The sequence below is a fragment of the Sminthopsis crassicaudata genome, chromosome 1 (assembly GCF_048593235.1).
Source record: "Sminthopsis crassicaudata isolate SCR6 chromosome 1, ASM4859323v1, whole genome shotgun sequence".
Taxonomy (NCBI): Eukaryota; Metazoa; Chordata; class Mammalia; order Dasyuromorphia; family Dasyuridae; genus Sminthopsis; species Sminthopsis crassicaudata.
The window spans coordinates 406,625,729-406,653,256 of NC_133617.1; the positions used below are offsets into that span (position 1 = coordinate 406,625,729).

The 27,528-nt window shown below is 36.0% G+C and overlaps 1 long non-coding RNA gene across 2 annotated transcripts in view; it reads right to left on the reverse strand.

Moving 5' to 3' along the window:
* LOC141549989 (uncharacterized) overlaps positions 1-8,313 on the reverse strand; it is a 31,414-nt gene extending 23,101 nt beyond the window's left edge. Inside the window, exons 1-3 of one of the 2 annotated variants that reach the window (XR_012484472.1) lie at positions 7,919-8,313; positions 2,667-2,774; positions 1,604-1,884 (exon numbers count right to left, since the gene is read on the reverse strand). This is a non-coding gene — a long non-coding RNA (uncharacterized LOC141549989). The remainder of the gene's footprint in view (positions 1-1,603; positions 1,885-2,666; positions 2,775-7,918) is intronic. The other variant, XR_012484473.1, reaches the window with a different exon arrangement.
* Between the last annotated feature and the right edge of the window lie 19,215 nt (positions 8,314-27,528).

A 27,528-nucleotide genomic window follows, 5' to 3' on the forward strand; every position in this document is an offset into this window, starting at 1 on the left:
TAAATCATCTTTTACTATTAAATGGATTTTTGCAAGTCTCATGTCTTTTCAATTACAAACCTGAAGAACCAAACTATATTGCATCAGGTCTAACCTTGATCAATCCCTTTCTTTAAGTCTCTAGAACCATAGACTGACAATATTTGAAAATCTCCCTTCCTCAGCAACAGGAGTTGGCCTTGTAGTAATACAAATAAAACTCCAGACAGATTGTGTGAAGGGCCACTTGAAAATCATTATATGTGCCTGTCCTTAGCCTTGAGGTACATCTGTTTTCTAAGATTTTTCAAAGATCACTGGTAGCATTTTAACAATCTCTGCCAAAAATTTTCTCTATCTCTGTGGTGTTTTTTGTCCCATACTTAATGATGTGAACTCATTGAGGAAAGACAACTAGGTACTCCCAGCTCAAGGAAGGTATTCTTTTAACTTATGGGTTTTAATTCTCTACTAACCAATTTCCATTCCAAAGGTCTTCCTCTTCAGAAGAGAAAACTTAAGCAAAATAAGACTTTACATTCATTATTGTAGTCTGATCTATCTTGAATAGAAGTCCTATCTCTTCTTTTATCTTTCTTTTGTCTCCAATCAAGTTGGAAAATGCTCTTTTTATCCTCTGTTAGAGACATTAAAAAAAAATTGTTCCTCCTGCAACTTATGGTTGATATTAATTTCATAGACCAAAACATGTCTTATGAGATGTGAAATTTTACTTACAGATTTAAACATTCCTCAGAGGAAGAATTGTCCCTGGCTCCTTGACAACAATATACACATTTATCCTCAACTGGCCTATTTGTAAATTCTCCAAATGCAGTTTGATCTCTAACCTGATTTTGTTTACCTATAGAGTTTGATGACATTTGTTTCCTTAGAAAATGTATGAAATCATGACTCCACTTAAGTTTGTTCAATCTTTATGGCATAGAAAGGTATGAATCAGCCTTCCCTTTAACTTTTATGACCTAAGGGTAATATTTCTCTGAAGCTTGAACATATGCGTAAGTATAATAATAAAACCCAAATTTTACCTTCATAATTTTTGCATTTTTTTATTTACCAGATCATAATTTTTGCATTTTGGTAAATTTTTGTCACAGTTAACTACCCATGAACTCAGAGAGGAGATGTTTCTCCCATAAGATGTTCTACTCAATAAACTCTACCGACAACCTATTGCCTCAAGGATTATTATTAACTCTTCTATTTGGTTTTTAACATCTTTTATAGTCTGGGCCCAACCTATTTTTCCAGCCTCATTATATATTACTCCTCTTCCCACACTCCTTAGTCTAACCAAATGACTTTCTCTTTGTTCCTTATACATGACAATCTGTCTGGACACCTTGGTACTATCTACCCCCTATGTTTGGAATGCATTCCCTCATCACTTTTACATCAAAGAATCTCTCTTTCTTCTAGACAAAGATCAAGCCTCATCTCCTACATGGATCCTCTCCTGATGCTCCCTGGTGCCAGCACTCTCTATATAATTACTTTATACTTATGTTATATACTTAATGTAAATCCTGACTCCTCTGATGTGATATCCTTGAAAATAATACTTATTTCATTCTTTGTATTTGTATCCCCAGTATCTTACCCAAAATAGATAATAAATCCATGATTGATTCTCAGCATATATGTCCAGCCTCAATCATTCTGAGCTTTAGCATTCCTATTACAATTGTTATAGAACCTCTTCTGTATTCATCCCCTATTATTGTTCTTGTTTCAATTTTTTCTATAATATGCTTGTTCAAATTTTCCATTCCTTGATGAATTCCCTGAACATTTATTTCTCTCTTTAGATAGTTCTTCTTATTTTTCATACTCAATAAAATCATTTATATTTTCAGAATTTCTTCTTCAAACTCACTTCCCCTATAGAAATTATACAATTTTAAACTGTAAGGAATATCAAAAATAATTTAGTCCAACATTTCAAACAATACAAGAATCCATTATAGGTCATCCAGACTATCTAAAATTACTTTCAATAACTGGGATTTTATTATCTAACTAGGCAACCAATTCCATTTTTTAAAGTAGTTCTAATTTTTTCTGATTGGTGTTGAATACCTGATTGTGCCCTTTGGAATATACTCCAAATCTAAATCCCTCTCCTATATGATAGTCCTTCAACTACTGAGATGATGAGATTTAGAACTGAGGAAAAACTTTAGAGTTCATCTGTTCCAAAAGCCTCAAATGAGGACTGGAACCTGGGAAGAAGGGAGTGGGTAAGAGTAGTAAAGATAGTATGTTCCTCCAATAGTTTTTTTTCTCAATCTTTCAGGCAAAAGGGGGATATTTAAATTCAAAATTTTATATATGTGATAAAGAAGTAGTAAGGCATAGTGAAACTAGAATTGACCTTGGAGCTAAGAAAAACTGGATTCAAGTCTCACCTCTGGCACATACTGTTAGGTTTTTATTAAGTGCTAATGAGATAATGAGATATTAGGTTCTTACTAAGTGCTAAGTCCCCTTTAGGGGAGTTTTACCCCTTCGAACTTCTGGGGAGGAGCTTGCATGCTTAGGAGGAGCAAGTTCATTGGTTGAAGTATTTTTTCCCAGAAGCCCTTGCATTATCCCACACCCATTCCCCGGGAGGATAAAAGAAGACACCATTGAGCAAGGAGAGAGTCTTGTCTGGGCGAGACCTGGGGCAGCTCTCTGGAGGAAGAAAGGTCTCTGCTCTAGGTCAGAGTTGGCGGCCGAGAGATTGAGTTGAGATGACAGATCTCCTCCCAAAGAGTGATTGGCAGTCTCTGGAGACAACAGAACATCACAACATACAGTATTGAGTGTGGAGTTTTGGACAAGTCTCTTATCTTCTCAAGGCTCTAAGTCAATTTCTGTAGGACTATAGTTCCAAGAAAATACCAACCTGTATTATTAGAACACTTTTTTTTTTCCTTGACACCAAAGAAATCATGATGCAGTCCTTATTCCTTTGATATCTGACAAAACTGGTGAACATCTAATATATCATTTTTCCATGACCCACTATAAATAGAGAGAGGACTAAGTAAGGAATCATTTTTTCCTTGTCAAATCCATTGGTCTTATCTTAATTCCTATGTTTCATGACCACTCTGTTCCATTAGCCTAAGTCAGCAATTTGTCTTCTTCAAAACATATGACTACCACTATTTTGTATGCTAGGGTGCTGAAGTATATTGCTCTTCTTATAAGACTGATCATTGACTCCTTTTAGATCTTTCTTCTCCTAATTTCATACCATTGGATGATACCTAGCCTTTCTCTAAATCATTTAAAATGCATTTTCCTAAAATTAAAGTACATATTCAATAATGATGAGCTTTCTTCTCCTTTTTTATTGTGTTTTAAGATGGAACAATCTCTTGTCCTCAAATTTCCTATCATTTCTACTTCAGTAACTTCTCCTTGTTGGTCAGAACCAAGGTCAGTGTGATAGTTTCACTTGTTGTTTCCTTTGCCTGATAAGAAATGAAATTATCATTGAGAAAGTCAATAGTTTATCTGTTTTTCTGCTTTTGGCAAAGAGAGAGTACTCCAGCAAATGTATAGATAATTGGAATCCCCACTGGAAGCCCAATATTTGGCCACGTTTGTGAACTTTTCTCCAAACCTTTTATCTAATTCTTCCTTCTTTCCAGATGGTCTACACTATTCTTCCAAGACAGCATTGCTTCTATTTCCCTTTTCATTGATCCTCACCCAAATGCTCTCCACCCTGATTTTCCACCTCCAGTTCTTTACATAAGCAAGCATTCCTCCCACTGACCCTTTTGCTTATTCTCTTTCTTTGGAAAAAGGCCTATCCTTCCAGAGCTTAGAGGCAATCATGAGTCTTTATGCAGCCAAGTCTCAAAGTTGTCTATTAAATAAAATTAACTTCTTTGTTAAGATCTTTAATTTACCTCTTTACCTAAAAGAGTCAGCACACAATGGAAAGAGAACAGTATCTGAAGTCAGAGGACCTGGGTTCAAAATAGGCTAAATTTAGAGTCTGTGACCTGACCACTCTGAGTCCTCAGACTATTCATCTGCAAAATGAAAGCGTGGGACTAGATAATCTCTTAGGTTCCCTTCCAATCTTATATCTATGATCTTCGCCATGTTTGGGGCCATGGGTTCTACTACTGACTCTTTTCTTATATTGTCTCTTATGAAACACTGGCACTCCTTTCTGCTGTTTTTCTTCATAGATTTTATACTTTATTCTTTATACTTTCTGACTTGGCTGAGAATCATGAGTAGTTTTATCCTTTCCCTTTCATTTTCAGTTTTAAACTCTTGATAATATTCATAAGACTATAAAACAAATATATTTTTATTAACCCTTACTACTGACACTCCATTCCTAGTCAAGGATGCATCATTTCTTTATTATAAACCCTTATCCAAAAATTTAGTTCCTATTCTTAATCTCTTATCCAGTTAATTTCTCAGATTTTCCTTTCTCTTCTGAAGTTTCTGTCTTTATTTGGCAACCATGAAAAAAAAAAAAAACAAACCCAAAACCTAATTCTTTCATCATTAAGGGTTTCAGTTTCTTTCCAAGGTCTTCATAAATCTTAACAGTAATCTTCCTTGTAGAATTTGTACCAATCTGAGTCCCTAAGAATGGATAGTGGACATCAGATTTAGGAGATTCTCTGATATATCCTGGATAAAAGCATCTCTAATATCTGCTCAATAAATAGCCATTTTAGTGCCCTTCCCCACAATAGATAGCACCAATCACAGCTATCCATTTCTTATTCATGTGACCTTTAAGTCTCCATGATAAATATATATATCCATGTCATCCTATGTTGTGGCTCAAAAAGCTCCTTAGTCTTTTCAACTCCCCTACTTTCTTATCGGAAGAGCCTCATACCTCTTACTTCATTCTAAGTGTTCAATGGTACATCTCTGCATTGCATTCTTCTACCAGAAAATTCTTGAGAGGGTTAAAATTAATTACCCTCTGCCTCTTTAGATTCTTTTTTCTTTGTTTTAGCTTTAAAACACTACAAATCTATGATTCTGCAACTAGACTATAAACATTGACCTAACTACTTGGTGCCCAAATTTCATTAGGGTTGTTACAAGGCTCAAATGAGGTAAGGAAGCTGTGGAAATTTTAAAGCTTTATATAAACATCAGGTACTATTTCTATTAATGTTATTAGCATTAGCATTATTATCATTCTGGAGTAAATAAGTCTCATCAGTTTTGACTCTTAAAATGAGGCATGAGCATGACAAATGTGGAAATATGTTTAGAATTACACATTTTTAACCTATATTGCTTTCTGTCTTGCTAGTTCTATGACTCTGGGCAAGTTACTTAGCCCTGTTTGTCTCAATTTCAGTAAAATGAGCTGAAAAAGGAGATGGCAACCCACTGAAGGCTTTCTGCCAAGAAAACCCCAAATGAGATCACTAAGAGTTAGATATGACTGAAACAAATGAATGATAAAACAACAAAAAGTACAAAAGTAAGGTAGCCTTGAAGGGAATTCTTGGTTTAGAAATTTATGGGAATTGTAAGTGGAATCATAAAGAAGTATTCAACATATACTTTTCAGTAAGAATGACAGAACTGATTGGATTATAGTTCCAAAACAAGAAGGGGGCAGGAGAGAGATGATGAGCAGTCAAAAGTCACAGGGACTGCTGAGATGGTTAAAGTGAAGCATAGTAGCTAGGTGTGTGAGGCAAAGGACACAACAACCAGTCAGAATAACTGGACTCCAATTTGGGAGTTCAAGGAATGAAGTGGTTAAATTTTAAGTTTGGCTTCTGGTCTGGGTAGCAAGGAAATGATGATGATGACAAAATGAAGTTGCAGCTAAGTTGAAGGATGACTCATAAGTCCTCCTTAAAAATGCAAATAAATAACTTGGCAGTATTGGTTATATGCATCTAAAGGCAGCAAAAAAATCATCACTTCTTAAGTCACATGTAATATTGTAATGCTCAGGATAAATATTTATAAATAGTATACTATGAAAATAATTCCAGCTCATGAGCCAACATCTGTTGTAGAGAATAAAGAAGTAAAGAAATACTACAAAGAACATGATAAAACTTGCCAAAACTCTCAGCTCCTGTTAATTCATCCTCCAAAGGCAGCTACCAATGAATATGTCTAGGAGGAGCCAAGCCAGTAGGGCTTCTGCATTCCCAAACCCATTGCAGTCATTTTCTGCCCTGCTATTCTTACTGCTCTAACCAAGATCATTTCTACCTTCCTCCACACCCATTTTCTATCTCTTATCCCCAGAACTGTAATCAAAACTATATAACTATTGCTTTTGGAGGGAGCATGTCAATGGACTGCCCTCTTACTCTACTTACTATCTTCATGACTTCTCAGACTATAATTACTTTTCATGGTCATTATTACTCTATAAGTGTTGTCTTCCCTTCTTAGACTTTAAGCTACTTAAGGGCAAGAACCATCTTTCTCTCTCTTTTTCTCTCTGTGTCTATGCATGTCTGTGTGTGTGTTTCTCTCTGTCTTTTTTTCTCTTCTATACCCAGGACTTAGTAGAGTACTTGGCCATAAGAAATCATTTTCTTTCATTCAAATTTGATCAGCATATTCTTTAATATTTAGTGACTGTGATGCAAAAGTGCATAAGGAAAAAATATATATATTTTGAAAAAATAGGACTTAGGAATAAGAAGAAAAACTGAAGATCACCAAAAGGTGGAAGCAGATGGTGTTTCAGAGTTGAGAAAAAGTATAAGTAGAATTCCTTGATCTAATATTTTTAAGAAGAAGCAAGTCTAAGAAGATTTTGAAGATCTGAAAAATGAAATTTTGATGACAAGCAAAAATTATTAATGAGAAGGAAAAGAGGAATTGCCTATAAGGTCAATGTGAACATATAAGGAAGTTATCAGTAAATGCTAGTTTTTACAAGACTCAGGAAAGGCATAGTAAAAAAAAAAAAAAAAAAAAAAAAAAAAAAGTTTATACAAGTCATATTCATTGCATGGGCCTGGCAATTTCAAGCCAAGCTTGACCTTTTAAAGACAAACACTTATAGGAAAAAAAAAATTAATTCCAATAGGTTAAAGTAAAAAAGAGAATGAGTTAGTATTATACCAGTGTTGAGTTTATAATCCAGGTAAATCCACTAACTACTAAGGGCAATCAAGGCGCTCTCAGCCTGACCCAAAGGGCAGCTTCCCTACAAAGGGGTTGTCACATTGACCTGTGCAATCCCTGGTCATGTATCCAGCCTGAGGTAGGAGAGGGCTGTCACATTTGCCTCTGCAGCTCCATCACTCATATTTCTAAAAGGAAAAACCATGGGTACACTCAGATTTATGCAGTGATGGTAGATAAATTCTTTAGTAATGGTTTTCATGAGTTATTATGGTAAAAAAAAAATCACAACTTAGTGGTCAACCCTCTAGTGATAAATGTCCCATTCTTGCTTAGCCTAGTGTTTAATTAAATTAATCAATCAGCAAACATTTATTAATAATTAATATCTAGCAATATGCTGGATGCTGAGGATACAAAACCAAAATAAAATAGTTCCTGCCTTCAAGAAGGTGACATTTTAGATTGTGGGTTCTTAACATGGAGCTCATGAACTTTAACCATATTTTATTATATTCAGATTTCTTTGTAATCAGATGCATTTTATGTATTTAAAAAATATTATCCGGAATAAGAGTTCACAGATTTCACCAGACTTCAAAAGATGGCTAGGACACATCATCAGGCCCATATGTATGACTTTTACAACTTGCTGGGTTGACCCTTCATTTTTTTCTGTCCCAAGGAAGCAACAAAGGATACCTTCTGCAGAGGTTGTTATCACCAAGTACTGTAAAAACATGAGTTATTATTATCTCTGATAGATCAGCAGCCCACCAAAGGCTCCTTAATCTGGAGAAAATATATAATTTATACTTACATATTGTCTCCCTCATTGGACTGTGAGTTTCTTCATCACAGGGATCATTTTTGCCTTCTTTGTGCCAAATAAACCCCATTTCCTCCAATTTTTGGTTAAGTTTCCATTTTGAAAATATGGTTATCCTATGTACTTTAGACAGCAAGGACTTAGGGAAAAATTGAGATGAAAATTACACTAAATGGTCTGAACAAATTGATGACCTGCTCAGACCATAAATTACCAGAGAAATCTACAAAATGTCCAGGAATGTGCTGGCTTTGACCAGGAAAGTCCATGGGGGTACTTCAAATCCGGGTCACTGACAACCTGAGTTTTGGAAAGTTCTAAATTTCTGCAGTTAATGGCAGTTGAACAGTAACCCAAGAAAATAGTTGCAAGGGAAAGAAAATACATTAAAGGACATACATGTGTGTATGTATATAAATATATGTGTATATATATATATATATATATACATATATATATTCAGAGAGATAGATCAGATACATACATAATTAACCTGAAAAGAAACTTTCATAGACCACCAAAGAATACTGTCCCACTTCCTTTCCCTTTCACATTTTACACACACACACACACACACACACACACACACACACACACACACACACACACACACACAGAGACTATGACATCTTCCCCTTTTACGTTTCATGTGACTATATTTCATTTGATATGAAAATTACGATTCAATATAACACTAGTAAAGAGGCCTTGTAAGAGCTATCTTTATCAGCAAATTCTGGATTTTAACAGCCAATTTTGCTGAAATGTTTACAAAATGCTTATCTCCCAAAACTATGTGAGGTAAATAAAATAATTATCTTTAAGCCCATTTTACAGGTGATCCTACTGAGGCTCAGAAAGGCTGAAGAATTTATCATGATCTCATAATTAAATGTATCAGAACTAGATCTTTTTTAGGTCTACTGAATTTAAATCCAGTGCTATTTCTACTATACCCCATTGCTTCTCTAAAATAAAATATAAGTTCCTAGAGGACAGAACTATTTTTGCTTTTTTCTTTGTATCCTCATTCCCTAGTAGAGTAACTGACACAACATAGTTACAAAAAAATGCTTACTGAATATGCAAAACAGGGTGATGTAGTAGCAGTGTGCTAGAATTAGAGTCAGGAAGATATGGCTTCACACCTTCTCTCTGACACTTAAAAATATTGATTTGTTTTCACATGCATGTATTCAAAATTTGTCTGAAGCAGCTAGATGACACAGTGGATAGAGTATCAGCCCTGAAGTCAGGAGAACCTGATCTCAAATCCAACCTCAGATATTTAATACTTCCTAGCTTTGTGACCCTGGGCAAGTCATTTAACCTCAATTAACTCATTAAAAATTTAAAAATTTAATCTGCCCGCTCTTACTTCATTCCATCTTAACTGAACAAAAAAATAAAATAATAAAACATAATACTCAAAGTCTAACTAAACAAATTCTGATGTTGGCTTTGCCAGAAAAGATATTTCCCTATATTATGTTTGTTGCCTCTAGTTGCATCTTCTTTCTTTCTTTTTTACAAGGTAATCAAGGTTAAGTGACTTGCCTAGGACCACATATCTATGAATGCACTTTCAACTCCTCTTAGATAAATGTTCCAGGCAACTCACTTAATCTCTTTGTGCCTCTGTTTCTTCATCTGTAAAATGAAAAAGTTGGACTTGATAGTCACTCAGTTCCCTTCCAACACCAAAACCATGATCTGTTGCCCCCTAACCCTGTATCAGATGGGGAAAGGTAGAAAAACCCATCTTCAAATGAAAGAAACTAGGAAGTTAGAAGTTATAAAAAAAAATTTCCTAAACTATTGTATTATCATTTTTAGCAGGGAGGGGGAAGATGTAAATTTGATGCAGAACAGCCTGACATGTAAAGAAAAAGCCGTTGTTCCTGGGAGCATTCTGTGTGGGAGTGTCATTGGCTGCCTCCTCTCCCAGGAACATAAAACTCAGCAATATTGGGTTGGTGCCCATGGGAACTTAGCTTCCCTCTCCAAAGCAAGTTTTGGCCCCTCATTTTTCAAATAGGAAAAGTCTTTGTGAACATCTGCCTAATAAACAGCCCTCACCCTGGCTTCTAAATCTACTCCAAAACTCACGGTGATTGCTCATTAGTTAAAGCCTGCACATTTAGGGGGTCACCGCCAATGATCCAAAAAAACAAAGAATGCTGTTTGTTGCAGTGAAATAAGGGCTTGTCAGCTGTGACCTAACTGCTGGGATCCACATCTTTACCCAAGAAATCTGGATGTCATTAGGAGAGATTTAGACAGATGTTGCTATTTACAATTTCCTGTAGAAATTATGTGAGACTAAGATGGACCTTATTTAAGGGAAGGGAACATAGGAAAGGACTTATGTAAAAAGGACATACCAGCAAAGATAATGACTTATTGGATTAGAGTGTATTTATTTCCCACTTGGATTCATAAGCAAAGCAAAGTTAACCTCTAAAGAAGCACTTACCTCACCAAGGTCTAAGCTTGAGGGATCTTGACTGTTACTCTTTGGCAAAAGAAGCCTTGCCTAATTCTTAGAACCAAAACAATAATTCACTTTTATGGATATTTCAGTTTCTTTTGATCTCTACACCAAACTTGCTGAGAAGATAATGTAAATATTATTTCCATTTTGCTGATGAGAAAATTCTGCATACCATTTAAAACTTGAAAAGAGCTTAGAAATCCCAGAACAGGGATTGAACTTTTTTTCAACTGACAAAAATTCAACTCTTTTTCCTCCCATCCCAACTAAAAAAAGAAAGGAAAGTAGAATCTTTGCAATAAATATGCCCAATCAAGCAAAAGAGAAAAAAAAACTGCTTAGGTAGTAATGTCCAAAAAGTTGTCGTTTGACTAGCATGTTTCATAAGTTTCTAGTAATCAAGTTTGATCATTGATGGATGCTAGTTCTTAAGTCTTTCAAAGTTGTTTGCCTTTACGATAATGTTTGTATAAATGGTTCTCCTGGTTCTGCTCACATCACTCTACATCAGTTGATACATAGTCTTTTCAGGTTCCTATGAAAACATTCCCTTTGCCATTTCTTACAACACAACAGTAGACCATGACATTTAGATACCATCATTTGTTCAACCATTCTCCAATTGATGGACTTAGTTTCTAGGGATTTTGAATGGTGAGAGTTTTTTTTTTCCTTTTGTTATGGACTCCTTGTTTTTGTTTTTTAAAAAACTCATAATTAAAGGAAATACTACATTCCAGTCACATGTTGTTGAAAATGAAGATATATGTATATATGTATGTATGTGAATATGTGTGAAATTTTTTCCTAAGCTATCCTTAGACTCAGGATCCAGATTAAGAATCCTGAATTTCATATAAATTACATTCCCCTGCCAAGTGTAATGCCGGAGAAACTGAGGCAAGGTAGAGATTAGGGAGTTTTTACTATTTTATTTGGATTTTTGAAAGGGAGAAATTGTGCTGGGGGCATGTTGCCCCCAGGTCTGATGTCCAAAGCTTCCAGTTGCGAATGTGAGTTCTCAATGACATATATATGCACACATACCTCCAAGCTGGGATAATTAAACAAAGAGCAAAGGAGAGAAAGGGGGAGAAATAGGAGAAAGGAAGTTGGAGTCCAAACTCTGGTGAGACGGAATCTCCAGGCAGGAACCATCAATCCGGTTCTGACAGATTTGGGGTAGAACCATAAATTATTATTAATAAATTAATAAGTGAGGATAATAATAAATTAATAAGGAGGAGTTAGGAGCCAGGAAGTCTGAACTCCCCCTTATCTTGAGTTTACACCTTTACAATTTATAACCTTAGAGTAACTAGCCCTGAGCTATATCAGTCCTAATGATCAGAAGGGGGGTTGTAAATCAGGGGGATTAAGGCAGAACAATTCAGGGAAACTGAGGCAGAACAGTTGGGGAAACTGAGGCAGAACAATTTAGGGAAAATTAGTCAGGACAATAAAAGGGAACAACACTAACCACTCCTCATATACACACGTATTCCCATACATACATACATATATACACATTTTACAAATGGAGAAATGGAGATCCAAAGAGATTAACTAATTTGTTCCAAGGTGCACAGGTAGAAGCTATCTTATAATTGAAGGATCATATAGATATGGAGCTGGAAGGAACTTCAGTGGTTTAGTCCAATCATTCTATAGTTGAAGAAACTGAGGTCCGGGGGCATCAAGTGATTTGCCCAAGAGCATAGCCATGGTTAGCACTAAAGTCACAATTTGAATACAGGATTTCTTACTTCAAGTTCAATATGCTTTCCACAATTCTTCACTGCTCTCATATAATTCAAAATTGGAAATGAATGATTAGAACACATTATATCTGCAGTTAACTTCTGTAAATGTATTTCATCTTCTATGAAACTGGAGTTTCCAATAGATGTTTTCTGAGTCCCATTCAGATATCATTCTGATTCAATAATTGCAGGATAGGAAAATTAAGAAAAGAATTTAAATCTGATTGTTGGATTGAACCTTCAAATCTGCTGACCTGTGACTGAGAATAAGAAAAGCAACTTCAAAGAAACAGAAGTTCTCTGAAGGAAAATGAGGCTTATTCATTTGTATTAGTGCCAATGTAATGTGCCCCCCAATGTAATGAATGCACATCCTCTGATGGCATCTCCACATGAAACAAGGCAGCAGGAGTTTGTGAGGGTGAAAACATGTGAATTACCTCACTCCACAGCTGTCACAACACTTGAAATGGCTAGATGCTTCTCTGATTTTAGAATTCTTGTCCTTGGATGGACTTCCACATATAGCCAATATCCTAGCTGTACTAGCAGCCAGCACTTTTTTTTTCTTATCCCCTCCAGATGGAGGACATGAGAAGGTTATTCTATATTGGATTACCACTTGAAAAACCACCTCGCTGCTCTTCAGCTGTTTGGGGGTAAGAGAGAGAGCAAGGGAGGTCAGACTTACAGAGTAAACACCCCACCATTTACAAGGCTGGGTCTTCTAGGTTTAAAGGGCTCTCATTTGTTCAGACAAACCACTGTCTAGATTCTGAACCCATTGTTTTCTGGTACCACAACAGAAGTAAAGACGCTAATTTACCAAAGACTTTCCCACAGTCCCCAAAGTCACAAACTCTCTTTCACTAAGGATTGAGGCTCACCAATCCCTGAATGATTCCTTCTCAAAATTCCAAACACAAATCTGTACTCTATTCCATTGCTGTCAAACTCAAATTAAAAACATGTCCCAGAAGTCAAAGATTAAGAAACCTCAAATTAACATAAACTATATTGTATTGTATTTTTATTAATTTCATTAAACATTTTCCAATTACATTTTAATCTGGTTAGTGTTATTTTTGCCTAGGGCTTACAAGCCCAGCAGGCCTAGAATTTGCTACCTCTACTCTAGAGCCCCCTAGTTTCCCCATTTACCTGACTAAACTAAAACATATTTTACTGGGCAAGCCTCCAGAAACCTGGAGCTTCTCAAACTTCTTGTATTCCTTCTTCAACCTCTTTCCTAAATATTTCTACCCAGATTTCATTATCCCTGCACCAAGTTACTCATAAATGTTGAAATTTATTAAGATAGTCTACTATTGACTCTCCCTTCTACTCCTTTCATACTCCTAATGCTGCTTTGAATACCCAAAAGCTGCTAAAAGCTCACCCTTGAAAAAGCTAGAATCCCACCAGTATAATATCATCTTCTCCTGGGAGCTCCTCATGAGCTCTTTGGATTCTACAATTAGCAAAGTCTCCCACACCTTATCCTAGAGAAATTCATGGACATGTGGGTTTTTTCTTTAATAATATCTGCCATTTTGTCAAGACTACAAATGATGAAGATAATGGGTCAGTAGGTGATATTGTAGAGAAACCCTGAAATACTGATTAAGATTACTCCTTGAGAAGGGAAAGGGACCTGTATGTGCCAAAATGTTTGTGGCAGCCCTTTTTGTAGTGGCTAAAAACTGGAAAATGAATGGATGTCCATCAATTGGAGAATGGTTGGGTAAATTATGGCATATGAATGTTATGGAATATTATTGTTCTGTAAGAAATGACCAGCAGGATGATTTCAGAGAGACCTGGAGAAACTTACATGAACTGATGCTGAGTGAAATGAGCAGAACTAGGAGATCACTATACACTTCAACAACAATACTATATGAGGATGTATTCTGATGGAAGTGGATATCTTCAACATAGAGAAGAGCTAATCCAATTCCAATTGATCAATGATGGACAGAATCAGCTACACCCAAAGAAGAAAGAAACACTGGCTAATGAGTGTAAACTGTATTTTTTTGTTTTTCTCCCCAGGTTATGTTTACCTTCCGAATCCAATTCCTCCTTTGCAACAACAACAACAACAAAATTAGGTTCTGCACATATATATTGTACCTAAGATATACTATAAGATATTTAATATGTATGGGAATGCCTGCCATCTAGGGGAGGGGGTAGAAGAAAGGAGGGGAAAATTCGGAACAGAAGGGAGTACAAGGGATAATGTTGTAAAAAATTACCTATGCATGTGTACTGTCAAAAAAATGTTACAATTATAAAATTTTTTTAAAAATTACTCCTTGAAGCAAGCAGGTTAAGGCACTGAAGGGGAACCGCTCAATTTTACAATCCCACTTCCTGTAGAGGTCTTGTGTAACCCTCCCTTACTGTATATAATCAAAAAACCAAGTTATGTCAAACCCTAAAGTTAAATTCTCCTATTAATCTGTCCATGGCCTACCCCATCTTTGTTGAATCTTTTTTTGGTTCGCATTCTGTCTCATGATGTCTTTCTCCTTACCCATTCCCCCATGCCTCATTGTGATTTTTTTAATAGTAATAGCTTTTTGTTTTTCAAAATACATGCAAAGTTTTCAACATTCACCCTCACAAAACCTTGTATTAATGGTGCTTTTCTCTTTGTTATAGCTAACTAACTTTTTAAAGTGCTAAACTCCTCTAATGGATTTAGCCATCCAGTCAATGGAATATTCCCATTTCATAAGTATATTCCCTTTCTCCTGGTTAATTGTGCATTCCATTAGAGAACTTGTCTTTTCTATTGTTAATTGTTAAAACCTCTTTCCTTTCTAACTCTATGCTCTCCCAAATCTATTTCATATTTTACCACTCCTGGTGTCCATTTTAGCTATTCATTTTGTCTGTAACTATTTCATAAATAAATTTACTTTTTGGCAGAGAAAAAAGGCCATTGTGAATTTGTCACATGACTGAACCCTAACATTTGGTACTGAACTCCAACATTTGGTGCCAGTTTCTCACCTCAAACATATCACATACAGACATTTGTTTGCTTGGTTTTTTTTAAATTCTGACTTTCAACAAACTATCTATTCATCATTTCTTTCAAGCTCCATAATTTCCTTGTGACATAGGTGTTCTGGGTATTAATGAGGGGGTGCAGGAGTTGAACTCCAAAAAGATATTAGGGTTTGAAATCAATGTCCCAAGGTGTCTCAAAAGAATTTGTAGGCTTAGACCTTCTCCAAATCAAGAGGCTGCTATCCTTTTCCCTTTAGCAACAATCACTCCATGTCACTGCTGAACTGCTTGTAATGGTGGTCCAATGCTACTAGTTGCTGTCAACATTGCTTGCTTTTTCTGAAGTATGGCGCTGACAAACTCATCCACAGCCAACTTTCACTGCTTTCCCTAACCATGGTGCTGACATTGTTTTTCAAATGACCTAGCACTCTATAACAGCCTTGCTCTGAATTGCCCATTTCTTTGTGCTTGGCAAGAAAGTTTTGATGGTTAAGATGGTTTCTGGGCTCTTTTGGCTTCCTTGTTGTGGTTGCTGTTTTGTAACTGTCAAACATTTTTAGGAAATGTGGATAGCTAGTGTCATTACTTTTTTTTTTCATTTTCTAATTATTTTTGGAGACAAGAGCTTGCTTAAATAGGTTGGGTTGTTACTGTCATAATTGCATGCAACATTATTTCCTCATGTTTTAATTTGACTCCTGCACTCACCAGCTAATGATTTGACTATACACAGTAAGCTGATTCTAGAACACTTTCTAAGTCACAAACCAATAATTTCCTGACCATTTAAAATAGAAGCAATTTTGCCTTTTTTTTTTAAAGTGTGACATTTGACATTTGCCATGTCCAAGGCCTTCCAACTATTTGGCAAAACGTACTCATGTTGTATAGGAATGAGGTTTCCTAGTAACTTTTAAGTCTTTCATTTCTTGATCCTCAAACCATTTTTTCCAATACAGCTTTTGCCATCTTGCTACCCTGTGCTCACTTCTGCATTAAATCCAATAAATATAAAAGTAAATAATGACTTATTTAGAAGGATCCTATCAAGTTCTTTATAAAATTTCTCTACTCATCTTTTCTTTGACTTTTTGATATATGGAATAAAATAAGCATTTCCATAATTTAAAAAAATGATTATATATGAAACTGTAAATAAATTATGTTCAACTTGCTATTCCTTTCAAATACACAACAAAATTAGCATGTTTTTTTTTCATTTTTTTTCTTTCTTAACTCCTTCTCCACCATAGATGTAGCTATCACTAGACACAAGTCGATATAGATAGATAGATAGATAGATAGATAGATAGATAGATAGATAGATAAAGCTATTCTATATATACTTCTGATGAGAGTTAGGGAAGGGGAACGCCCCCCTGTGGGGGCGCAGAGTCTCCTATAAATGAATTTAGAAGCCCGAAAACCTAGATTGATAAAAAGGGTTTATTGTAGGGATTTGGAAGCAAAGTTTAGTTGGTAAAGTTGAGGGTAGAGATAAAAGGGTACCGGATTAGGTCCGGTGGGCAGAAACCCTTGGCATGGCCAACATAAGGATGCCACACTTAGGACTTCTGCAAACGTGGACTCCAAAGAAGTCCCTTTTATTATGGGGGCTCTTGGTGTCTTGAAAGTGGTTGGAGTCCCAGGCTCTTGGTGGGTTTTTCAGCTAGGGTCAGCATTGAATAGAATTCAATGGGTTTAAACTGTGGGGGTTGGGAAAACTCAAGTTAGCTCAACTCGGGTGTTGGGCTGGGGAAAGCCCGGTGACCAGGATTTGTAAATCAAAGGTCAGCCATGGGGAGAGTTTCTTAAAGGGACCTCAACCCCCATCACTTCTATTTATAAGTTCTTTCCCTGGATACAGATAGCATTTTTCTTTATATGTTCTTTAAAGTTAATTTAGGTATTTATAATATGCAAAATAATTTATTCACTCAAAGTCATTCTTCATTAGTTTTGTTTGTACAAAAACTTTTCAATTTGATAAAATCAAATTTTTCTATTTTGTGATCAATAATGACCTCTAATTCTTCTTTGGTCATAAATTCCTTGCTCTTCCACAGGTCTGAGAGGTAAACTCTCCTATGCTCTTCTAATTTATTTATAATCTCATTCTTTATGCCTAAATCATGAACCCATTTTGACCTGATCGTGGTGTATGGTGTTAAGTGTGGGTCAATGCCTAGTTTCTGCCATACTAATTTCCAATTTTCCCAACAATTTTTGTCAAACAGTGAGTTCTTATCCCAAAAGTTGGGGTCTCATTCTTAAAACAATATCGCTGTTACTGTATACAATGTTCTCTTGTTTCTTCTAATTTTGCTCTTCATTATTTCATGCAAGTCTTCTCATGTATTTATAAAAATCATTTAGCTCATCACTTCTTATAGTGCAGTAATATTTATCACAAGCATATACCACAACTCATTCAGTCATCCCCAAATGATTGCCATTTACATTGCTTTTTCTCCTTTTATTTCCTATTTTATTTGCTTAAATTCATCATAAACATGACAAGGTAAAAAAAAATCACTTAACATGTTTCTTTTCTCACTGCTATGTGAAAATAAAGACCTATTAACTTTTAAGGAATGATTCTGATTTTTATTGCCATAAGAAGCATGGATAACATATAGACAAGAAATTTTTCACCTTTAGCAAGTGGCAAGAAAAGTATTCTCAGTTGGAAGAAGAAAGAAATCCTTGTGTATCACAAAAGTTGTGACAGGAAGGATGCTCCAGATGTCACCTCTAGGAATCAGGTCATTTGGTGGCTTCCAATTTAAATGCACAAAAATCAGTTGCTAAAGTCAGTTTCCTTTTTGGCACCTAAGAAGTCTGATTACAGATGAGGGGGAGGGTGATAACAAATAGATGATTTGGGAATAGGGCCTGAAAGAGGACTTAAAACCAATTCCTCTAATTCCTCTAATACTCCATGAGGTCTATCAGATTGGAACTGGAAGAGATTTTAGGGAGCATCCAGCCCAATTCCTTAATTTTATAGTAGAAAAACTGGGTCCATAGAGAAATGTAAGGTGCTTGCTCAAAGTCACCCAGTCCACTTTTGATAAAATTGAAGTTATCCTGGGGGGCGGGGATGGATAGTCTGGGGAAATCCAAATGGAACCTTATTCTCACAGATTTACAAACTGTTAAAATAAGAAAGGGCCGTAAGATGCCTTCACCAACCTTCTCATCTTACAGGAAGAATGGAAACCTAGAGTTATCAAGAAGGTAGTAGAATCCAGGTCTGCTATGTCTCAGTCTTTCACTGGGCCTAGATAATTGGAACTATGGGTACAATATTTACCTGAAGTGAAAGAGAACTGAGTTTAAATATGGATTATCTGATCCTGAGCAAGTCACTTATCTGAGTTTCCTCATCTATAAAATGGGAGTAACAATAGCATCTACCTCCTAGAGCTATTATGAAGATAAAATGAGTTAATATTTATAAATTGCTTTGCAATAATATGAATGAATTCATATGATAATGATTTCACTATTCCAGGACTAAGCTTCTCTCCTCACTAGTCCCATTACTACTGGTCTCTGTCCAAGGAACTCTATGAGACAGTCAATCTGTGTCTACTGTGCGAGTCTGCTGGGTATACATGCTCACCATCCTCTTAAAATTCTGCCTAGCTCCAGCTCCAGCCCCACCCTATTACCATACTCTAAGCCAAATCTACCACCAAGTTTCACCTATGCATTCTTCCTTATAAAAATATAGTTGTAAACTAAATTTGAAACAGCTGGATAAAGTGCCAGGCCTGGAGTCAAGAAGACCGGAGTTCAAACCCAATCTCAGATACTTACTATGTGACCTCAGACAAGTCACTCAACCTATTTGCCTCAGTTTCCTCATCTGGGAAGGGTTAGAAGGGAATGAGTTGGAGAAAGAAATAGCAAACCACTTCAGTATCTTTGCCAAAAAAAAAAAAAAACTGGATAAGCAGACATGAGTACATAACAAAAGACTCAACCTTTCAGTTTCTTACCTTTGAACAATTTTCTACCTTGAGGAAATTTCCCATCCTTGTACAAAGCTCCTGGCCTGCCCTCTTCCCCATTATGGCTCTAGGAATTTGGAAGATGCAAAATGTAAGCTTAAATTTCTCTGAATTACAAGTTCTTCATTTGAAAGGGTATCCTTCCTATTTCAAAGATTGACTGTGAAAAATAAAGCAAATCATGTCTACAAAAAGGTTGTATAAGTAGCAAATCACATGTAGATTAAATGTACTATTAATTAATCTCAATCTGAGTGATAAATTGTGAGGTCATTTCTTCAAGTAAAATAAAAGATTGAGGAAAAGGATCATCCGAGTTAAGGGACTTAGCTAAGATTTCACAGTGTCAGATACAAGATTTTCTCTGTGACAGACTACTTCAAATATTATTGATTGCCAAGGACAGTGGCTATTAAAAATGATGATGATGATAATGTCAGTGATGACCATGATGATGGAGGTGGTGGTATGATGACAATACTTTAAGCTCTTAGGACAGTTTCTTCCCTTTTTTTTTTTTTTTTTTTTTTTTTTTAAATCAAAACAAGGGGAAAGGGATGCCATTTAGTTATTTATCAAACTCCATACAAACTACATGTTTATTATATAAATAGAAATGATAAAATTGTACAACCCAAAAAAAAAGGACTAAAAAAAAATGGTAGTGGTAAAACAAAAATAATTTTCTTACATTTGGATATTTTAAAAAACCTATCTATAAAGAACCAAAGCAGTTTTCTGAGATAGCAGTGCCACCTACTGGTGAGAGTTAGGTATTTCTTTGCCCATTTTCTTTTCCCAAGGGGTAAATAATATCATAGAAATCTAAATTTAGGGCTGAAAGAGATTTCAGAGGTAGATAAGAAGGAAGAAGGGAAGAAAAAGAAGAGGAAGAGGAAGAGGAGGAGGAGGACTCCAACTATAGGAGTTTGCATAGCTTTAAGATTAAAAAAAGCAGCTAACAAATATTGTTTCATTTGATCTTCACCCTAGGTGCTATTATCATCCCCATTTTACATATAAGGAAACAGGCAAGCAGAGGTTAAGTGACGTACCCAGGGTCACAAAAACTAGGAAATATTTCAGGCTGAATTTGAATTCAAGTCTTCCAGTCTTCTGGTCTAGTATTCTATTCACTGCACCACAGAGGTGTCTTTTTTTTAGTCCAACCCTCTCGTTTTTTCAGATAAGGAAACTGGAGCTCGTGGAGGTTAAGTGGCTTAACAAAGGCCATAATCTTTTTTATTTCTTTTAATATGTTGTTTGTTGTTAGAGATTGAGAGATGATGTGGTGCAGTTGATAGAGAAGTGCCTTAGAATAAGCTATCTAGATGCAAGTTTCATATCTGACACTAGCTGGGTGTATGATCAGTGCCCTCAAAACAATAGTAGCAAAGTGCAGATCTGCATTTATAGAATAAATTACTAATTGGAAGTTCTTTAAAATTGTGAGTTAGTAGATCTGATAAAAAAAAAAACCTAGAAACTAGAAATAGAAATTAAAATTTGAAAGACTTTCAACCTAGTGAAAAAATACAAATTCAAAACTTTAACAAATAGCATCTATCTAAGACTATTGTTGAGTAATTTTTTAATCATTTCTTACTCTTTGTGACCTTTTTTGGAGGTTCTCTTGGCAAAGATATTAGAATGGTTTGCCATTTCCTTTCTTAGTTCTTTTTAGAGATGAGGAAACTGAAGCAGAGTTAAATGACTTTCCCAAGGTCACACAGTAGGAAGTCTGTAAAGTTGGATTTTAACTCATGAAGAAGAGTTTTCCTGATCCCAGGCCCAGAGCTCCATCCACATTATTATAGAGATAAAGATTTATTTTGTTGTTGGGTTTTATGAGAGGTATTTAAGGATTTTTCATTCACTGACAAATGTGGTTTTAAAACAAGACACATTGACCCCTTCCCCAAAAAATCCCCCACAAACCAATCCCCCTACAAAGTACAGTTCAATAAAACTGACAGAGCCTTGTAGTGTTATTCAAACTAATACCTGTCACTTTCCTTTTCTATCACTTGTGTTTGCTACCAGAAAGATGTATGCTCCACCTTGGAAATAACAACTCCAACTTTGGCCATTATATTTGGCCCATATTCTGTTGCTTTTTGTGTTGTTTTTGTTATCATCATGGCTTTTTTTTGGTCCCATCTTCACTTTGAATCACTCTACACAAGTCTTCCTCTGATTCTCTGTATTCTTCATAGTCATTTTTCTTTATGTCATGTAGTTTATATTATGTTTCCATGTCATAATTTGTTCAGTCATTTTCCAGCCTTTTGTTATCACAAATAACTCTGCTATGAATGTTTTTAAACATAAGGATTTTTAGGCATGGATCCACACTTAGCACCCATCCTACACCAAGATAAGATTAAAATGGGTTCATGATTTAGGCATAAAGAACAAGGTTATAAATAAATTAGAAGAACATAGAATAGTTTACCTCTCAGACTTGTGGAGGAGGAAGGAATTTGTGACCAAAGAAGAACTAGAGATCATTATTGAACACAAAATAGAAAATTTTGATTATATCAAGTTAAAAAGCTTTTGTACAAACAAAACTAATGCAAACAAGATTAGAAAGGAAGCAGTAAATTTTTACATTTTTACAGAAATCAATCCATTCTCCAACTGATAAATGGTCAAAGGATATGAACATCCAATTTTCAGATGATGAAATTGAAAATATTTCTACTCACATGAAAGGATGTTCCAAGTCACTACTGATCAGAGAAATGCATATTAAGACAACTCTGAGATACCACTACATACCTGTCAGATTGGCTAAGATGACAGGAAAAGATAATGACAAATGTTGCAGGGAATGTAGGAAAACTGGGACACTGATGCATTGTTGGTGGAGTTGTGAATGGATCCAACCATTCTGGAGAGCAATTTGGAACTCTGCTCAAAAAGTTATCAAACTGTGCATACCCTTTGAACCAGCAGTGTTACTACTGGGCTTATATCTCAAAGAGATCTTAAAGGAGGGAAAGGGACCCACATATGTAAAAATGTTTGTGGCAACCCTTTTTGCAAGAAACTGTAAATTGAATGGATGTCCATCAGTAGGAGGATGGCTGGGTAAATTGTGGTATATGAATATTATGGAATATTATTGTTCTGTAAGAAATGACCAGCAGACTACTGGGCTTATATCCCAAGGAAATACTGAAGAAGGGAAAGGGACCTGTATGTGCCAAAATGTTTGTGGCAGTCCTTTTTGTAGTGGCTAGAAACTAGAAAATGAATGGATGTCCATCATTTGGAGAATGGTTGGGTAAATTATGGTATATGAATGTTATGGAATATTATTGTTCTGTAAGAAATGACCAACAGGATGAGTACAGAGAGGCCTGGAGAGACTTACATGAACTGATGCTGAGTGAAATGAGCAGAACTAGGAGATCACTATACACTTCAACAACAATACTGTATGAGGATGTATGCTGATGGAAGTGGAAATCTTCAACACAGAGAAGAGCTAATCCAATTCCAATTGATCAATGATGGACAGAACCAGCTACGTCCAGAAAAGGAACATTGGGAAATGAATGTAAACTGTTTGCATTTGTTTGTTTTTCTTCCCAGGTTATTTTTACCTTCTGAATCCAATTCTTCCTTTGTAACAACAACAACAAAATTCGGTTCTGCACACATATATTGTACCTAGGATATACTATAACATATTTAATATGTATGGGAATGCCTGCCATCTAGGGCAGGGGGTGGAGGGAAGGAGGGGAAAATTCAGAACAGAAGGGAGTACAAGGAATAATGTTGTAAAAAATTGCTTATGCATATGTACTGTCAAAAAATGTTATAATTATAAAATTAATAAAAAAATTTTTTTCAAAAAAGGTTCAGATCAAATACAACCCTAAAAAAAAAAAAAGAAATGACCAGCAGGATGATTTCAGAAAGGCCTGGAGAGACTTACATTAACTGATGCTGAGTGAAATGAGCAGAACCAGGAGATCATCATACACATCAGCAACAATACTATATGATGATCAATTCTGATGGACGTGGCTATCTTCGGCAATGAGAAGCTCTGTTATGGGCCAGAACTCTACTTTAAACAAGGATTCTTACAAGGTGCTAACTCAGTGGAATTGATAAGACAATGGTTATCTAGTTCAATATGGTGATTAATAATTCTCTAGTTCAGTATGATTGATTTACTCGTACAACAAATAATGGTTCCCTAATGATATAATGATTGGTTTGTACTCAGTATACTATAAATGATCTACTTATAATAGAGCATGCAAACTCAGTCAGGGTAAGACTGAGAGACAGAGTCATTCCATTGTCCACCTTTGTGGTGGCTGCAGGCTGAAGCACAAGCCCTCAGACTCAGAGAGATTAATTCCATCTCACACCACCGTGGTGACTGGCCTGTCCTCCTGCTCCCCCCCCACTGAGACCAAGACCAGTCTGAAGGGCCTCAAGAAAGCTAACGAGGCCCCAGGCAAGGAGACAATAAAGAATTTGGACTTTGGACTTAACACCTGGCTATTCTTGTGGTGATTAATCTGCTGAACTGAAGGCTGGTCCTTAGACCTCCAGAAAACCACAAAGAACACTATAAAGATCCAATTCAGTTCCAATTGATCAGTGATGAACAGAATCAGCTACACCCAGAGAAAGAACACTGGGAAATGAATGTGGACTGCTTGCATTTTTGTTTTTCTTCCCAGTTTATTTTTACCTTTCTAAATCCGATTTTTCTTGTGCAACAAGAGAACTGTATAAATATGTACATATACATTGTATTTAAGATATACCTTAACATGTGTAACATGAAAAAAAATAAGGGTTTTTTTCTTAATATCAAAAATCTCTTTGGGGCATAATTCCAGCAGTGAAAGCCTTATCAAAGGCTAATAATTTAGTAACTTTAGTCAAATAATGCCATAATTTTTCAAGAACAGTTGAATCAATTCATAGCTCTTCAGCATCAAATTAGTGTCATTGCCATTGCACAAAGCCTTCAATGGGTTTTTCTAGGTTTTTACCTGGAAACTTTAAACTAAATTGATGGACAGAGAGTCAATCTTTATTGTAAATCTTTATTATATAAAGATTGTGATCCTGGACAAATCATTTCATTTAATGGGGTCACATATCAGTTTATTTTAATAACTCAAGATTGTTTTAAATTGTATTTTTAAAAATAATTAATCATTGTGAACAATTTTTTCAAAAAATTGTCAATAGTTTACTTTTTTCTTTTAAAACCTGTCCAGAGGAAGAAGCATGGCAAAGTGGAAAGTGTGCTAGACTTGGTGTCTGGGACTTGGATTTAAATTGTAACTGTTACTTACTAACTGGGTGACTTTGGACAAATCAGCTCCTCAGTTTCTCTGTTTTCTTACTTTTACAATGAAAGGATTGGCCAGACATAATGGCCTGCTTTCTAATATCTGCTACTTATGGGGGTGAAACTGTCCCCTTTAATCTATAAAATTATCACTTTGAAATTTGAACTGTAAAAGAAGAGAGATTCCACCCTCCCCCAGAATTCTAGGAGAAATCTGGGCTTTTTTAAGGCAAATCACCAACTTTTGGATAGCCAGATCCCCATTCAAATTCTAGGGAAAAGCCTTCAAAGTGATTTTCATTCGATTGGAAATCTGAGCCAGATATTGATAAGTATCTAGCCCTGGGGGAGGCGGGGGCATTGGCTTGAAACCTGAGCTTCAGATTTCCTATTAAAGGGCTATTTTAAACTCATTTCTTTGTGGAATGTCCAAAGTAGGAGTATGTCTTGTCAAGGAATTTCTTGATATAGCTGCCTATCAGGACTCCTGCCTGCTGTGAAGAGACCCTCTTCTCAGCAAAAAATCTTTTGTTATTTCTTTGCCACTGAGAAAGTCAGTCTCCTAGCAAGACTGACTTCTGCAGTGCCAATAAAACTTCCTTTTTGCCATTAATATTTTGGGTTTGTGAATTCTTTCACAAAGGACCTGCGCCTTTGACCAAAAGGAATTCCCACAACTCTATACACTGCCACTAGAACAGCATCACAGCAGCTAAAGCTGGAGGATCTCTTGAGCTCTAGAGTTCTAGACTACAATGGCTTGAAAGTGGCTAAACAAATTGAGTATCAAAATTAAATTTAGTTTTAATATGGTGATCCTACAGAAGCAAGAGAGGGAGAGTCACCAGATAGACTAAGGCAAGATAAAATGGTGTAAGTTAAAAAAAAAAAAATAGGAATAACTCCAATGTGGATCAGAGTAGGACCACATCCTAAGTAGTTCCTATATTTCCAGCATAAGCAAGAAAGAGACCAATTGTTAACAACAATAATGATTATAATGATGGAGGTTGAATTAGATAGCCTCCAAGATTTCTTCTATTTTTTGAACACTTAATTTAAGAAAAATCCTCAGAACACCAAGTTTGATTTGAAGTACAGGATTTTTTTTCTATTACAATATGTTCCTTCTCTTATTATGATGAAATTTGTGTATGTCATACTCATCACATGCTTGACAGAACATACTTAGGGCCAAGAGTTGCATTTTTCATAGTATTATTTATATAACATTAATATGTGCCTATTCCACTTATGTCCTACAAATGTTGGCAAATCCTAAACTATGAAAAGTTTCAGTTCCTGCCCCATATCATTTTCCTGTTTGAGAACCAACTAAGCTAAATTTGGAAAGGCTCATCACCACAAGGTTGGCCACTGAGAGATGATTTTTTTTCAGCCTCAGAAACTCATTGGGACCATCCAATTAAATCATGAGAGAGTTCTTTTATATGTGTTGGTAGAGGGAATATCCATATGGATTAAATCAAGGATCTTTTAAATTATTGGATTATTGTATTTTTCAAGAAAAAGAACAAAAATTGTCAAATTTATAAATTATTTTCTGTTGTACTTTAAACAATTATTTAGTCTGACTCCTTGGATAATAGAATGAGGACTTCCATTTAATAATATGAACGTATATAAAAATCAACAAAACTCATGATCTTCCCCTCCCTCCCAGAGCATTTTCCTTCCAATTTTTTCTAAATCTGTCAAAGGCATCACCATTCATTTCCTGAATTAGCAACCTTGGCCTTATTTCTCACTATTTTGGTCTTGGTTGATTTCTCACTATTTTGAACATATCACCCCTCCTCTACCCTTCCATTGGGAAGGGGCCCAATCTTAAACTAGTCTACATCATCTCTATTTTAAAATGTGGCCCAGAAATCCTGTTCTCGGATACCATCTTCTTAAATCAGGTTCCCAAATCTGCCTTTCTCTTTGGTAGCCCTTTTCTTTGGTAGGAAGCTGTGATAAAAATACCATCTGGACTTCAGATCTTAAGAACTCTTAAGATTTCTCCCCTATTCTTTTTAGCAGTACTTTCTGAATTCCTTTTGACAGGGTTTGTTTGGGGTTTTTCATCCTTATGTGGATTACTGAAAGTAAATAACAGAACATGATATAGTAGTTAATATCTATGGTCTTTGCTCCTGAGAAACAGAGGTTGATCTCTTGAGCTCAGGAATTCTGAGCTGAAATAGGCTAGGTTGTTTGGCATCTCTACCAGGTCCAGCACTGATAAAATAATCTGAGGAGAGTGAAGAGAAGCCAGTCATCACGAGTAGGAAACAGGTCAGAGATTTTGTGCCAAAGTGGAAATAATTAGGGAAAGGAAAGGGGAAACCCCATTTGTCGGCGCATAGATAGTAAGATAATCCCATGAGGCGCAGTGTCCCCTGTAAATGAATTTACAGGCCTGAAAACCTAGATTGATAAATAAAAGGTTTATTGTAGGAATTTGGAAGAAAAGCTCAGTTAGAGAGACGCCAGGGCCAGAGGTGGCCACTGGGCAGGCAGGAACCCTTACATGGCCAGAAGGGCACCATGTGTTGGGGGAAGGGCTCCTGCAAGGAGAGAGCTCCAACTCGGCTCTTTTATACCTAGAAGGGGATTGTAGGCGGTACCCCAAGTTCTCGGAGGACTTTTCAGTTAGCTCAGATCCGATGGGGGCTGGGGAAAGCTGAGCAGATAGTGGGGGCTGGGCCCGAATATTCAAAAGGGTGCTTTTGACCAGGATTTGTGAGTCAAAATCAGCCATGGGGGTTGGGCAATTAGAAAGTAATCTTAAAGGGACCTCAACCCCTATCAGAATCAGTTGTGATGGATTCCTGTATCCCAGGTTGGGCAAGAAAAGGATACCCAGTCTCCAAAAAAAAAGAAAAGTGAACAGATTTATTTTTACTGTACTTCTTGGATATATGACCTGGGAAGTCATATTAATATTGTTTAAT